General features: G+C 45.9%; 1 protein-coding gene across 42 annotated transcripts in view; it reads right to left on the bottom strand.

The window, feature by feature from the left end:
* The window catches only part of TCF7L2 (transcription factor 7 like 2), a 337643-nt gene that overhangs the window by 169330 nt on the left and 155098 nt on the right, over positions 1 to 13215 (bottom strand). The window lies entirely within an intron of this gene.

Below are 13215 nucleotides of genomic sequence, written 5' to 3'. Positions count from 1 at the left end.
GGGTTAGCCGCAGGACCTAGCCTCAGGCTCACTCCCTGCAGTGACCAACCTCTGTGAGATGGCAACAATCCACTGACCCACACCCCACATTCTCAGGAGCCTTGCGGGATCACAAAGAGAGCCTGGCTGGCTCCACAATGACACAAATATTTATAATTTTTTTTATTTTGTGCTTAGGGAGGGTCCTTCTGTGGCTCCTCCATAAAAGGGTTAGGGGTCAGTGCATCTGTATCCTGCCCTCCTATATACTTTATATTCCATAACTCTGGGACTGACCCCAGAGTTTTGCAATGGCGGCTACATTTTCCTTCATATTGTGGTCACCAATTGCATTGTTCGGTCTCACCAGCCAATCAGACTGCCTTTTTTGTTGTTTTATTCCGGCGGGTCTCCTGCTGCAACAGATATTACAATTTTTTAAACCTCACTTTCTCTAAAACGGCCAGAAAAACAAAAAGTGGGCTTTCTAAGTAAATATCTAGCTTTCTGCCAAATTTAGTGTAATTCTGTACAGTCATTTTCTTTGTATCGCTGTCCAATTTTTCCTTTGGAAATTAAGTGGGAAAAAGTATTTTGGGACCCCCCCCTCCATCCCTTTTTCTCTCAACCCCAGCTTGGTAGACCACCATAAAATGAGCTGTTCTATTTTCCCATCGGAAATTAAAAGGGAAAAAGTATGTTGGGACCCTCTATCCCTTTTTCTATCAACCCCAGCTTGGCAGATCACCACAAAATTTCCAGTAAGGAGCTGAGGTGGATAAAAAAAAAATTTTTGGGGGGGGGGGGGGGCGTCAAGGGGGGGGGGGGGGAGTGTTGTCAAGATTCATCAAACCACGTCAAATTTATTAGCATAGCCAAAAAATGCCCCTCCTATGGAAACTCGGACTCACGCATAACTACACATTACTACACTGTGTTCTATATATACCACACACACATTATATATATATATATATATTGAGAGGGAGAAACAGGCAGATCCCTTCCAACAGTGTACCAGTAACACACTGAAATCCGTATTTAACTAGAGAACTGTATGCATGGGGCGGGCATACTCCACCTGGTGAATAGACCGAAGCCATGACTGGATGCAAGAAAGCTGCATTTGCATACACAGATCTAACTGGATGGAGACTCAACTTAAGCTCCTATTCAGCCCAACCCCTAACTTGGAATTGGTCTGGCTGCTTCCCTCAAAATCTTAAACTTGAGAATAACCTTCAACACAACCCTCTACTTCATACCACAAATCAGCACCTTTGCCACAGGCGACAACATGCAACTGCGAATGTTTTGGAGAATTCTGGAAAGACTGCATACTGCCAATCAAACAGAGGGTCTTGCAGGTATTCAAACTGCATGCTCAGATTATTGAAAAGTTATTTACATGTCTCTCCCTGTAAAGATTATAAACTGACAGAAGAGAAGTCAAAATCAGGCTGCCGCTGTTTAAACCTACGGAAACATGACCATAACTGGCTCACAGAGGAGCTAAGGCTATTATTTCTAGTTCTAAGCATTTTTAGACAAGGCCCACTGGACCAAAAGCCTGGGTACCTGGAAAGGAGGCGCCACACAGCTCCTCGCCACAGAATCTCCAGTCAGCCCCTTTGTGGTTAAATCCAGCAATGATCTTTGAAAAGGCAACAACACCGGCAATCAATCACTGGTAAAAACTGTGGAGCTCTTTTGACCCACACTTTAAAGTAGAACAGAACTGCCTATGTTTCAATAAAGATCTCAAAAACAGAACCGTTTAGATCATCATTGGACTGAAGAATGGTCCCAAGGTAACATCTGCAGAAACTCAGAAAGGATCTTCCTGACAGTCAACAGGACTCAAACCTCACTCCTTGGGTGTCTCTCTAGGCGTAGCGCTCTGGAATCACTGTTAGACTATGTAAAACCTTGTACAAGGCACCTCAATAGATAAATACTCAAGACCAGTCACCCTTTTGCTAAAAGTCATGAACACCACAACCATTTGCTGCCCTCTAGGGCATTACAGTCATTTACATCACACCCCTTCCATTAATGCACAATTAAATTATTAGACCAAACCCCTTCCATAGACATCACCCCTCTAATCCACCCGCCCTTCTGCTGGAACCCGCTGCTTCCATTATGGGTTTCACAATCTTCTTTTTTGACATAGCTCCATTTTTCTTTAATAACCCACGTTTGGCACGCCATGACACGAATTTCAACACTACTGCGATGGTTATATGTTCTAATTGATTTATCGGGCAGTGACAAACAGGTTTAAGAAACTCCGTGATAGGCAACACCCTTTATCAATGCCGCATTTACATTTCTGCTTTTAAGTACCACGTGAAAGGTGAAAGGATGATCCAGCAACATGGGAGTACAGGATGAGAGGATGTAGCAACATTTTTAAAATTACTTTTTGTAAGAAAACTGACATAGTAACTCTGTGCACCTGGTTCTATTCTTGGTCCTATTGTGACTTTCAGCACGCAGGAGCGCTGGATTAATCGTTTTAGACAGACTGCAATTTAAAAAGTAAAGCGTTTAGGACCGTAGATTACGCCTCATGTAGGAGTGCACAACACATTTGCAGAAGGGCAGTAAAATCCTGAACGACAAAATGATTGCACCAAAGATCATTGATTCCATCAAGGGACCTAGGGGAGTATAAAAGGATGACCAAGGGAAAACTGCCCTCATTTAAAAGATGGACCGGCCTGACGGGGAGAATCGGGCCCAGGAACTGTACTTTCTTTAAGTCTCCTTTTGCACGAATGTTTCCCTGCTTGCCAAGTGCAGTCTACTCTCCACAGGCTACCTGCACCACATATTTTTACGAGCCTGGATTTCAGTGCACCGACCGGCTCGACAGTGCACATAATTTTCAATTATGTCAGGGCAGCGCAGGCTCGCTGCCTATATAACATTACTGGTGGGAGGAAATGAGGCCCGGCCCCGCTGCCACGAGCCCTAACGGCTTCCAGATGGCGGCGCGCGCATCGTGGAGGTACCTGGCAGCCGCCTCGCCTGATCACCTCGGCGCGCGCGATGCAATCAGAGGCGCCACGTAATGATGACGGGCTCCGCGCGGCCTCCAGCAGCCGCCGCTCAGGGGATGACGGATCCCTCTGTTCGTAAACCTCCTGCAGGACCCCAGAACATCACATTAGGACCTCCTCGGTCTACATGGCCTCGGCACAATGGATGAGCCCCCCATGCACTCCACTGCCAGCACAATTTACTAACTTCCTCGGGCTCAGCCCTCAAAACGACCAGCAATGCACACGCACCCCAAAACGGCACAGAACGGGTTCGGACACACATGTAAATGTAAATGTATTTGAGCTTATATAGCGCACAGCTACCCGCAGTGGGTTTCCCGGCGCTTGCTTAGGGAACCCGTCCTGGTATTCCCCTGTGAGATAACCCCGGCAGGGTCTCCACAAGGGGAAAGCCAGGCATCCCGCCGCGACGGGCCGTTGTGGAGATTAAGCAAGCTATTGCCCAGAGTCGCAGAGTGTCAACCCGTGAGTCGAGAAGGCACCGGAGCGAGAATTATCGAGTCCGTGGAATTTTTAGCCCAAGACCCGCCGAGGCGGGGAATTGAACCCTGGTCCAGGGCCGATCTCAGCTTCCGGGTCTGCCGCCTCTAACCCCTGAGCCACACTTCTCCACCCCTGAGCCACACTTCTCCACATTATTAGGGATGTGTGAATCCTATATAAATCCCCAAACAGTGCACTCAAAATACCCTGGTAGGGCATTTCCCTCCTTCTACCACCCTCCAAATCCAAGCAAGAAAGCCCTCAAAGGCCTGCAAAACCATAAGTACAAAGTAGCCCGGCACCCTCCATCCCCCGACGGATGTCCAGACCATACATTAGGGCACTGTAACGAAGTAGGGAGACGTACCCCTCGGGAATGGTGGAGTCCGTGCCCTGCTGACCTTGCATCTCCGCCTTCTTCACAGACTAAAGAGGGCAGGACAGTCTGACCGGACAGAACGATGAGGAAGAAGAGAGCGGCTCCTTTAATTGGGCGTTCGCATCTGAGGAGGAAGGACCGCCCCCGAAGGACGTCAGAGCGACCGGAGTGGCTAAAAGACAGGAAGTACTGTACACTGGGTGTGTGATCACCCCGGAGGAGGAGAAGGTGGAAGTAAGCGGTACGGAGGAGAGCGGAGGAGACGAGGAAAGAGAGAACCCGAAGGAACATCGCGGAGAAGACGGAGGGACCGAGACCAGAGGAAAGCCAGTAGGCCAACGACCCCATGAACCGCCGTTCCACACTCCAGAGGGAGGAGTGTGGCTGTCACAGGTACGGCGGCATTGGGCAGCCTGGGTGGGGAGCCGGAGTGCTCGAGTGTAAAAAGTGTACATTTCCCGGTTTGTCCCTTCCCTCTGTGGTTTCCCTTCCCTTCCGTTACCTTTTCCCTCCCCGGTTCCTCACTTCAAACCCCCCCCTTTCTTTCGTTCACGGAGCACTGTATATAGAGCGAGCAAGTGTCACTGGGTTCACCCTCACATCCCCCGGTCCCCCTGGTGCACCTCCCCTAGAGGACTTTGACATAACGGCCTCCCTCTTTGTTTGTCTCTTCCATGTAACGGAGCCGGCAGTAACCGGAGTGAGGAGCCACCAAACCATAGCGAGAGAAGGGAGAAGACCACCGCCACGGACCCAAGTGCCTTTGCCCGAGAGAGACTAACCTTGAGAAACCGAAAGACGTTTATGTCAAAGCCCCAGAGAACAATTACAATAAAACCATCTTTGAATCCTATACCTGGTGTCACAGTCGTCCCTACTCCCACGCCCACAGGCACCCTCTCGTCTCCAAGCAATAATTTGCCACCCTTGCAGTCTTCTGCAGCCCCAATACAAATCCTTCGACCCTCATCTGCCAAACCCCAGCATAACCCACTATGGACCCTGTCAAACTTCATAAATCTCAGAGGTCTCTGCAGCGGGCAGACTGTCTTATGACTTTCATCAGAATGTCTCAAACAAATTTCCAAGCTTTCTCAAATCATTCATTGTACCACACCAGCTCTATCTTGGGTGTTGGGGCACAACAACTTAAAAGATGAATTACAAAAAAGTACAAACAAGCCGATTGCCCTTCAAATACAGCTATTTAAACACCACACACCATTCTTTTAAAAATAGGATCATAGTGGGATATAGTCAAACGGAGTAAAAATCCATTGGTTTACCCACCTCCCCTGAGGTCTCACATACGATGTTTAAGTTGGCTATTATCTTTCCTGAAAAGGATTAAGGACTTAATTTGGAATTTTTAGACCAGGTTGTTTGATGATTGTTTGAAGACTTAGGATCCGCAACCGCCTGACAGTACCAGTCTTCAGGGTTTTAAATGTAACCACCATGAAAGAAAGGCATGTAACCATAAACGTCTGTTGGGCCATCGGTGGTATGGTAGGTTTCTGTAAAACGGTTCAGAACTGTGTCCATTTGGACTCCCCACTTTCTGGTGTTGTCTTACTTTCAGGACTCTTCTAGCTACAGCCTCTCTCACAGGCCACAGATTTTTTTAAAATTAAAAATAAACTCCCATTATTCCATAATGGCGTCTACATCTGTGATCTAATCGTGAACCTGCTAGCTCCTGAGCTCAGTGGCTAGGAAGAAATAGTTTTTTACACCATCAAAAGTGTTTGCAGACTATAGTTTAGCAAGCTTGCAGCATGTCACAGATTGTACTCACTGGAGCAATAAGATACTCCCCCAACTGCTTATGGGAGATGTATCCACAGACCTGGACTTAGGCAGCAGTGAATGAACACCAGACTCGTCTGCTCTGCATTGATCCCTGTCAGCCCTAAACGACAGGCCTTACTTTGTTTTAACAGTTATTGTTGTTTTAGCAACAGTGTTCAATTACTTTATGAGTGCAGTCATTAATTGCAACACTTACAAAGCATGATGGGACACGCTCTCATTGCATTTCAAAGCACGCCTACAACTAAATGACATTGCTAGACATGAAAATCAATTTTTCAGTTTCATATCTTAAACGCATGTTCTGGAACGGCATTCTTGACTTTGGGATATACGCCTGAGGAAAGTGAGTCAATCAATCAATCAGGATTTGCAGAGCGCACTTATCACCCGTGAGAGTATCCAGGCACTGGGATCGGCTGCCTGGGTCTTCAGTGGAAGAGCCAGGACTTGTGTCCCCCTCTGAATTCCTGGAGCGAGGGGGGTGTCCCGAGGTGGATGGGAAGGTAGTTTCAGGATTTTGCGGCGAGGTAGAAGGAACGGCCTCCACTGTTGCTGCGGTAGATGCGGGTGGTCTGAGCGAGGGAGAGAGAACCAGAGCGTAGGGTCTGGCCAGGAAAAAGGAAGCTCAGGCAGTGGTTGAGGTATGCAGGTCCTTGATTGTGAAGGGCTTTATAGGTGTGCGTCAACAGCTTGAATTGGCATCGTTTGTGTACGGGGAGCCAGTGGGGTTCCTCAGGTGGGAGCTGATGTGGGTTTGGGTTTGTCTTCTGTGAATGACCTTTTATGTCCCATCTCCTTCCTTTGCTATAAGGCATACAGGTTATTTGTCTCCTTTGGTTACCGTGCTGCATCCTGCTGATGGTGCAACTTGCTCTAGATGAGGCCTTCATTGTACCGGTTATAGGGTCACACACAAACTTTCCTTTTCTGGTGCACAAAGCTGTCCCAGTGCCACCCCTCTGATCCTCCGGTTTACACACTGCAGTGGCTAGGTATTTTAACCATATTAACATTAACAAACAGGGTAACATCAAGACTCCTCCGTTGCATGAGGATCTTCACGCTTGATCTCATGCAATATCCGTATCCCAAACCATGACGTTTTGGAAACCCAGGATCACAATGGAAACAGTTTAAGACTATATTTTTCCTGGCCCATACCTAGCGAAAACTATCAATGAAACATGAGGAACTTAAATATTTTGTGACTGCATCAAACTTAGTTGTTACTTAAGACATCTTGTACAATACGATAAAGTCCCTGGACTTCAGGAATACGGAGTTGTACCTTTTTGTTCAATTAGGACTTGAGCAGCTCATCAAACTGTGATTGGCCAAAAATTACGTGCTTTCAAGCTTTAACAATGGCCCAAACCTGAGAGAGTTATTCAGTTCTCATAACTTTATGGACAAACTTTCAAACAAAAACTGTAATTATTATTTGTAAACCTCAAAAGTCCTGAAATGTGTACCCCTAATGACCCACATCTTTCCCTACAAATGTTAGATGGAAACAGCTGAAGAGCTATAAACTATTTCAGCAAGTCACACAGAATGTTTTTGTAGTTAACTGCTAAAATTGAATTGCTGTGTTAAGCCATTAAAATATTAGGATTTTGGCAACAGCTATGAACAATTTAATTTAGTCATGTATAATGGGCGTCTTATTTTGTTTAGAAAAATGAAAAATACGTTTTACACTTGGTGTCAACGAATTCAAGGGCTTTTTTCTTTCACCACCCAGGCCCACAAGGCAAAAAGTAAAAGTCAAGCCGTGAGCGGTAGTCAAAGGTAGCTGGAGACCGTCCAGAATAGTCAGCCCTCCTGAAAAGCAAACAATTCTTTATGATTTTTTATATTTATTTTTGAAGGGGGTGGGGAGTGCAGAAGGCAAAATGTTACGTGCATTTTTATAGCAATGAAAGCTGTGGAGCCAAAGAGAAGCCAAGCCTAATGCAGCAACACAAATTAAAGGCATAGGTTGGCAGGAAACCCGGCTATACTTGCCGTCTAACTCCAGTCTATTATGGCCTACTTGGAAAGGTCCACCATGCTGCAGGTTTCGGTAGAGAACTAAGATTTGCTAACCTCTTATCAAGCGTGGTTGTTTTTGGCCTGGCATGTGGACTCTGATCTGGTGACCTAGGTTGAGCTTTAGTTTGCAGAATTACAGCCGCCCGCTGGGATGATGGTGCTCTGATTCTTTTCAAGCCATCAGCCACTCTGATACTGTCAATCAGTACCTAGACCTGGGAAGTTATAGACCCCACCATGGGCTCCTGGTGCTGTCACAACATGGCTTACCTCCTTCCTTACTGCGGGAGGGCAGAATGGGCGCGTTCCTGTTTCTTGCCTTGTACTGCGCCTTCCTGGCAGCAGGGGGTGTGGTGGACACTGGGAGATCAAACTTACTATTCTAACTTCAGTCCTAGAATAGGAGGGGAAAGAGCAACTTCCCCCCCCAAATATTCCAGGAGCCTTATTTACTGCTCTAACTCCAGTCCTGAAATATTTTGGGGAACGTCATAAAGTCCCCAAGTTTTTTTAGGAGTGGTTGAATTGAAGTCAATTTGAATTGCATAAAGTGCTGCCCTGAGGCTGCAGCCCAGTGCAAAACACTAAGCATAACGCAGAGTTGGCAAAGCCTTTGCTTTCCGTATATTAATTTGGGGTTTAATCACAGCTCCTTCTATTTTCAACTCAACTGTCTCACATCAGTTTCAATGTACATAACCTTTTCAGTCTAAGTCTAAATATATATCATTCCTCAAAAGGTGGACCTGTTAAAGCAGTCAAAGCTCTTCCTTAATGATTCAAAAACAAGGGTTGTAGTGTTGGAGAAACAAGCCTCTTTCTCTAGACTGAAGCACTGTGGCCTCCAACATGAAACTGCACTTCTCCAGTGGACATAGTAAAAATAAAGTACTTTCTGCGGGATGACAACTTCAGTGGTCCAGCAGGGAAGCAGTGGTGGACACCTGTTTTCTCAACAATCCCACCTAAAGAGTCTCTAGGTTTATCAAAGAAAGTGGAATCCGAAATAGTGGCCGGTCAGACTGCTGTATTAGCTTCAGCATTGAGCTGCCTAAAGACCACAGCTAGTACAGAAAATGAAATTGGAGCAATGTTGAGGGTCAATAAAAGGCAGATCGCAACTGCGCAACCTGACCGGTTGCATTGCTCTTTTTGTAGAATGGTGTGCTTCAAGCCTCAGTCTACATCAGTTAGATCATTCATGACCGTTTTGCTCTTTGTCAACAACTATACCAGTTACCAAGCATACTGAGCTCTGAGATAGTCTGTCCAGGATGATATCAAATCTTACTGTATCAGATACGTTACTCCAAGATACAGAGACAGCAGAAGGTTTTTTTAGTGATTAAAATCAACACACTGAAATAAATCTAGACACAAGGATGAAAAAAAGCCAAAAAGAAGGGCAAAATAATGTTGCCACTGCAATAAAAAAAATGAAATCTACTATTATAGAAAGGCTTTCAAAATTTCATTATTTGAAAATGTTGGCCTTACTTTATTGCATTGCAGTAGCATTTACACACTACATTCAGCACAGAAGCCTCACAGAGCAGACTTGAGTGGAAACCCCCATAAGAAAAATGAAAAGAGGGCTCCACCAAGTCTTCAATACATGTGTGTCATCGCCAAGCATGCTTAGAATATTTACTGCAAAACGTTTTACGCTACACAAACTGCCACACATGGGTCTCTCCATGTGTGAAGCTAAACTCTATCATCTACTTTCTGAGATCTTACAAGACCTATTGACTTTCCTCTCCTCTCATCTCACTCAATGGGCTGTTATTCCTCTTCAACCAGGGGCGTAGTTTGATCAGTAAGACCAGGTTGTGTGAGCTTCAACTTTTCCAACAATCACGCTGGCATAACATGATAACTATTACATGAGTAGCAGTGTGTGAGAGTGGCTTAGGGCCGATGGAAAGTGAAAGGAGTGCGACTAGTGAGGGGCAGGGCTTTAAGTGGGATGAAAAATCTGGGGAGGGGTGTCTCAAAGGGGTGTGGCCAATGTGATTAAGGGCCTGGCTTAAAACATGTAAGCTAAAAATCTGTGCTAAGCATAGTGTGCCGCCCGACTTGTGTTTTGCGGTTTATGTCATTGCATCTAGATATATGATACAACAAGTAACATCATACCTACAAGTTAGAACGATTGGCTTAGTCAATGGTTGTTAGGTGCATAAGATAAATAAACCACAACTCTGACTTGTTTATTAATATTGAAAAAGCTTCCACTTAAAGCACTGGTGACAAAACGACAATGTTGCTGCTCCTGAGTTTCAAAAAGAGAAGGGAAATCCAGAGAGAAAATGACTCTCTTTAAAGGATTTCCTTTCCCCTACAATGCTCACCTGGCAGGAGGTCATGCGGTAACTTCTCCACTAGTGAGAAGTGAGCAGTGAGAGCACACGTGCATCGGTGTGCCTGCTGTCACTGCAGTCCGGAAAAAATACGGCCCGCCTGTGCCAGGGCACAAAACTGAGCTTGATAGGAACCAGTTTCGAGGCCTCCTTTAAGAAATTGCTGGTGCTCAGCAGCGGTGAGACCCGACCCACTTAAAGCCCTGGGGAGGAGTATGTACTACAAGCACAATTTAAAATAAAAATAAAAATACCCTTAAAACCTTCAAAACAGAAGAGTGTGTGTTTTTTGTCTGAATATTTAAAAATTACATGTGATATCTGACACCTTACCAAACCCAACTGAAAGCTCCTGTACACAACTATTTACTAAATGATACATTTATTAAGGGGTGTAAGACCCCTCTGAAGCTATGCCAGTTTTCAAAGTCATGCAGATCTGACGGAGAGACCTTCACTGTCTTATCGCCACCCCAGCGGAGCCCGGGGTTTTGACCACCTTTAGCCCCCGCTGCAGCCCTCTGCACCATTCCCAAACTTTATGTACCTCTAAAGCCGGGGTATCCAACCGGTCGATCGTGAGCTACTGGTAGCTCGCGGAGACCCCGGGAGTAGCTTGTGTAGCCCTTCATGGGCTATATACTTTTCCGGCTGCCTTTGCTGCCCTCACCCAAAACAGCTGCTCGAATTGGAGCTTAGCTGAGGGTGGGGGCGGGTGAAGAGGATGACGCTCCTCTCCTGGAGCTGCAGACTCTTCTCGTGAGAGTCTGACTCCTGTGACGTCATCGAGGGCAGAACGGCACGAAAAACAAGGTAAAAAGAGGGTAGAAGGGCAGGAAAAGCAAGGGAAACAGAGGGCAGAAGGGCACGAAAAACAAGTAGAAAACGAGTGAAACAGAGGGCAGAAAGGCTCGAAAAACTAGGAAAGCAGAGGGCAGAAGGGCACGAAAAACAAGGGGAAAACAAGTGAAACAGTGGGCAGAAGGGCACGAAAAACAAGTAGAAAACGAGGGCAGAAGGGCACGAAAAACAAGTGAAACAGAGGGCAGAAGGCCACATAAAACAAAGGAAATTGAGGGCAGAAGGGCACAAAAAACGATGGAAACGGAGGGCAGAAGGGCACGAAAAGCAATGCAAACAGAGGGCAGAAGGCCACAAAAAACGAGGGAAACAGAGGGCAGAAGGCCACAAAAAACGAGTGAAACGGAGGGAAGAAGGGCATAAAAAACGAGGGAAACAGAGGGCAGAAGGGAACAAAAAACAAGTGGAAAACGAGTGAAACAGAGGGCAGAAGGGCACGAAAAACGTGGTAAACAGAGGGCAGAAGGGCACAAAAAAAAGAGGGAAACAGAAGGCAGAAGGGCACGAAAAACAAGGGGAAAACGAGTGCAACAGAGGACAGAAGGCCTCAAAAAAACGGGTGAAACAGAGGGCAGAAGGGCACGAAAAACGAGGGAAACCGGGCAGACGGGCACAAAAAACAATGGGAAAACGAGGGAAACGGAGGGCAGAAGGGCACAAAAACAAGGGGAAAACAAGTGAAACAGAGAGCAGAAGGCCACAAAAACGAGTGAAACAGAGGGCAGAAGGGCACAAAAAACAAGGGAAAAATGAGTGAAACAGAAAGAAGGCCACAAAAAACAAGGGGAAAACGAGTGAAACAGAGGGGAGAAAGGCACAAAAAACGAGTGAAACGGAGGGCAGAAATGCACAGTATGGGCTCTGATGAAATTAGGCTTAAAGTCAATGAAACTGGGCGTGGGGGGGGGGGGGTCTCAGAAAAATGCGTGAGTTGCTTTGGGTTCAGTAGCTCACTGGCCAGAAGCAGCTCTGACTACACAAAAGGTTGGAGACCCCTGCTCTAAAGGTTGCAGACCTTGCCAACGTAAATCACAGTACGTTTGTCTGTTCCCCACTTTAGGGGCTAGAAATAACACGTGTGTGCAGAGTGCACTGGGGACACAAGTGGCCCCCTCCCACGCGTACTTTCAGAGACATCTGTGTTTGTACTGGCCTCGCTGCTGTCTCCAAAACGTGTGGCTTTGGCAGGTGGGAGCCCCCAACTCTCCTTCAAATGATTCTTTGACAATTTACAATGTCTACACCAGGTTAGCTTATTTTTATCAGAATGAAAAAAAAACATTTTTTTCCAGAAACAGGAGCATAATTCATGCTCAAATTGATCAGATCGCTTTATTTTGTAAAGGAAATAAATAGCACGAGTTAATCTCATAGGCGACTCCCGAGCGTCAATGTTCTTTCACAGTAACGTGTCTTACTGGCTTAGTTTAACATCCCAAGCACGTTGTTTCTAATCACGGCTTCCGCACGTGACCAAAATCCTGTGATCTTGGACAAAAATAAATATTATCCTGCGTCTCAAACTGTAAATATGAAAGTAATGAGTAAGTTGTGGCTACGTGTGATGTAGAACATTTGTGCATTTTCCTATCTAGCACTGTCACAACTACATGCCCCTCAATTTATACTGAAATATATTCATCATTTGTTTTAATTGATATTGCTACAGTAAACACCTGCTATATAACGCTCTCTGTTGCTTCTTGGAACTAGGTTTCGGCTATTTAAAATACCAAAAATAAAGGCACACTGATAAATTCCAATCGGGACGAAAAAAGGACTGACTAATCAACATCATTGAGAGATCTGCCCGCTACATATAAGCTTATGGTTGTAATGCCTTTAGACCATCACATTTTTCTGACAGTTTAGTTTAACCCCTTGCATGCTGATGGCGGAGCGGTTCCGTCATCAGCTACGGGTGAGCTGTGCTGATGACGGAACCGTTCCGTCATGACTCCGCCCGCGCAAGGCGGAGTCAGCATGGGCGGGGAATTCCCGCCGCACGCAAGGGGTTAAATGACTGAAGGTGAAGGTTTCGTGAAAATATGCCTGTGCATTCTCTGAAAGTGATTTTCTTCAAAACAAGGGTGACAAGGGATCAGTGTTTTGAGCTTGTGGCACTGCGGAACTCCTTGGTGGTCAGCGGTGTGAAATATACATACATTTTGAGTTTTCATTTATCAAAAGCTTAAGCTACTGAACGGACTTACACCGAATGACAAAAAAA

Source organism: Lissotriton vulgaris, chromosome 5 (genome assembly GCF_964263255.1).
Source record: "Lissotriton vulgaris chromosome 5, aLisVul1.2, whole genome shotgun sequence".
Taxonomy (NCBI): Eukaryota; Metazoa; Chordata; class Amphibia; order Caudata; family Salamandridae; genus Lissotriton; species Lissotriton vulgaris.
This window is presented reverse-complemented; position numbering and strand designations above follow the sequence as displayed.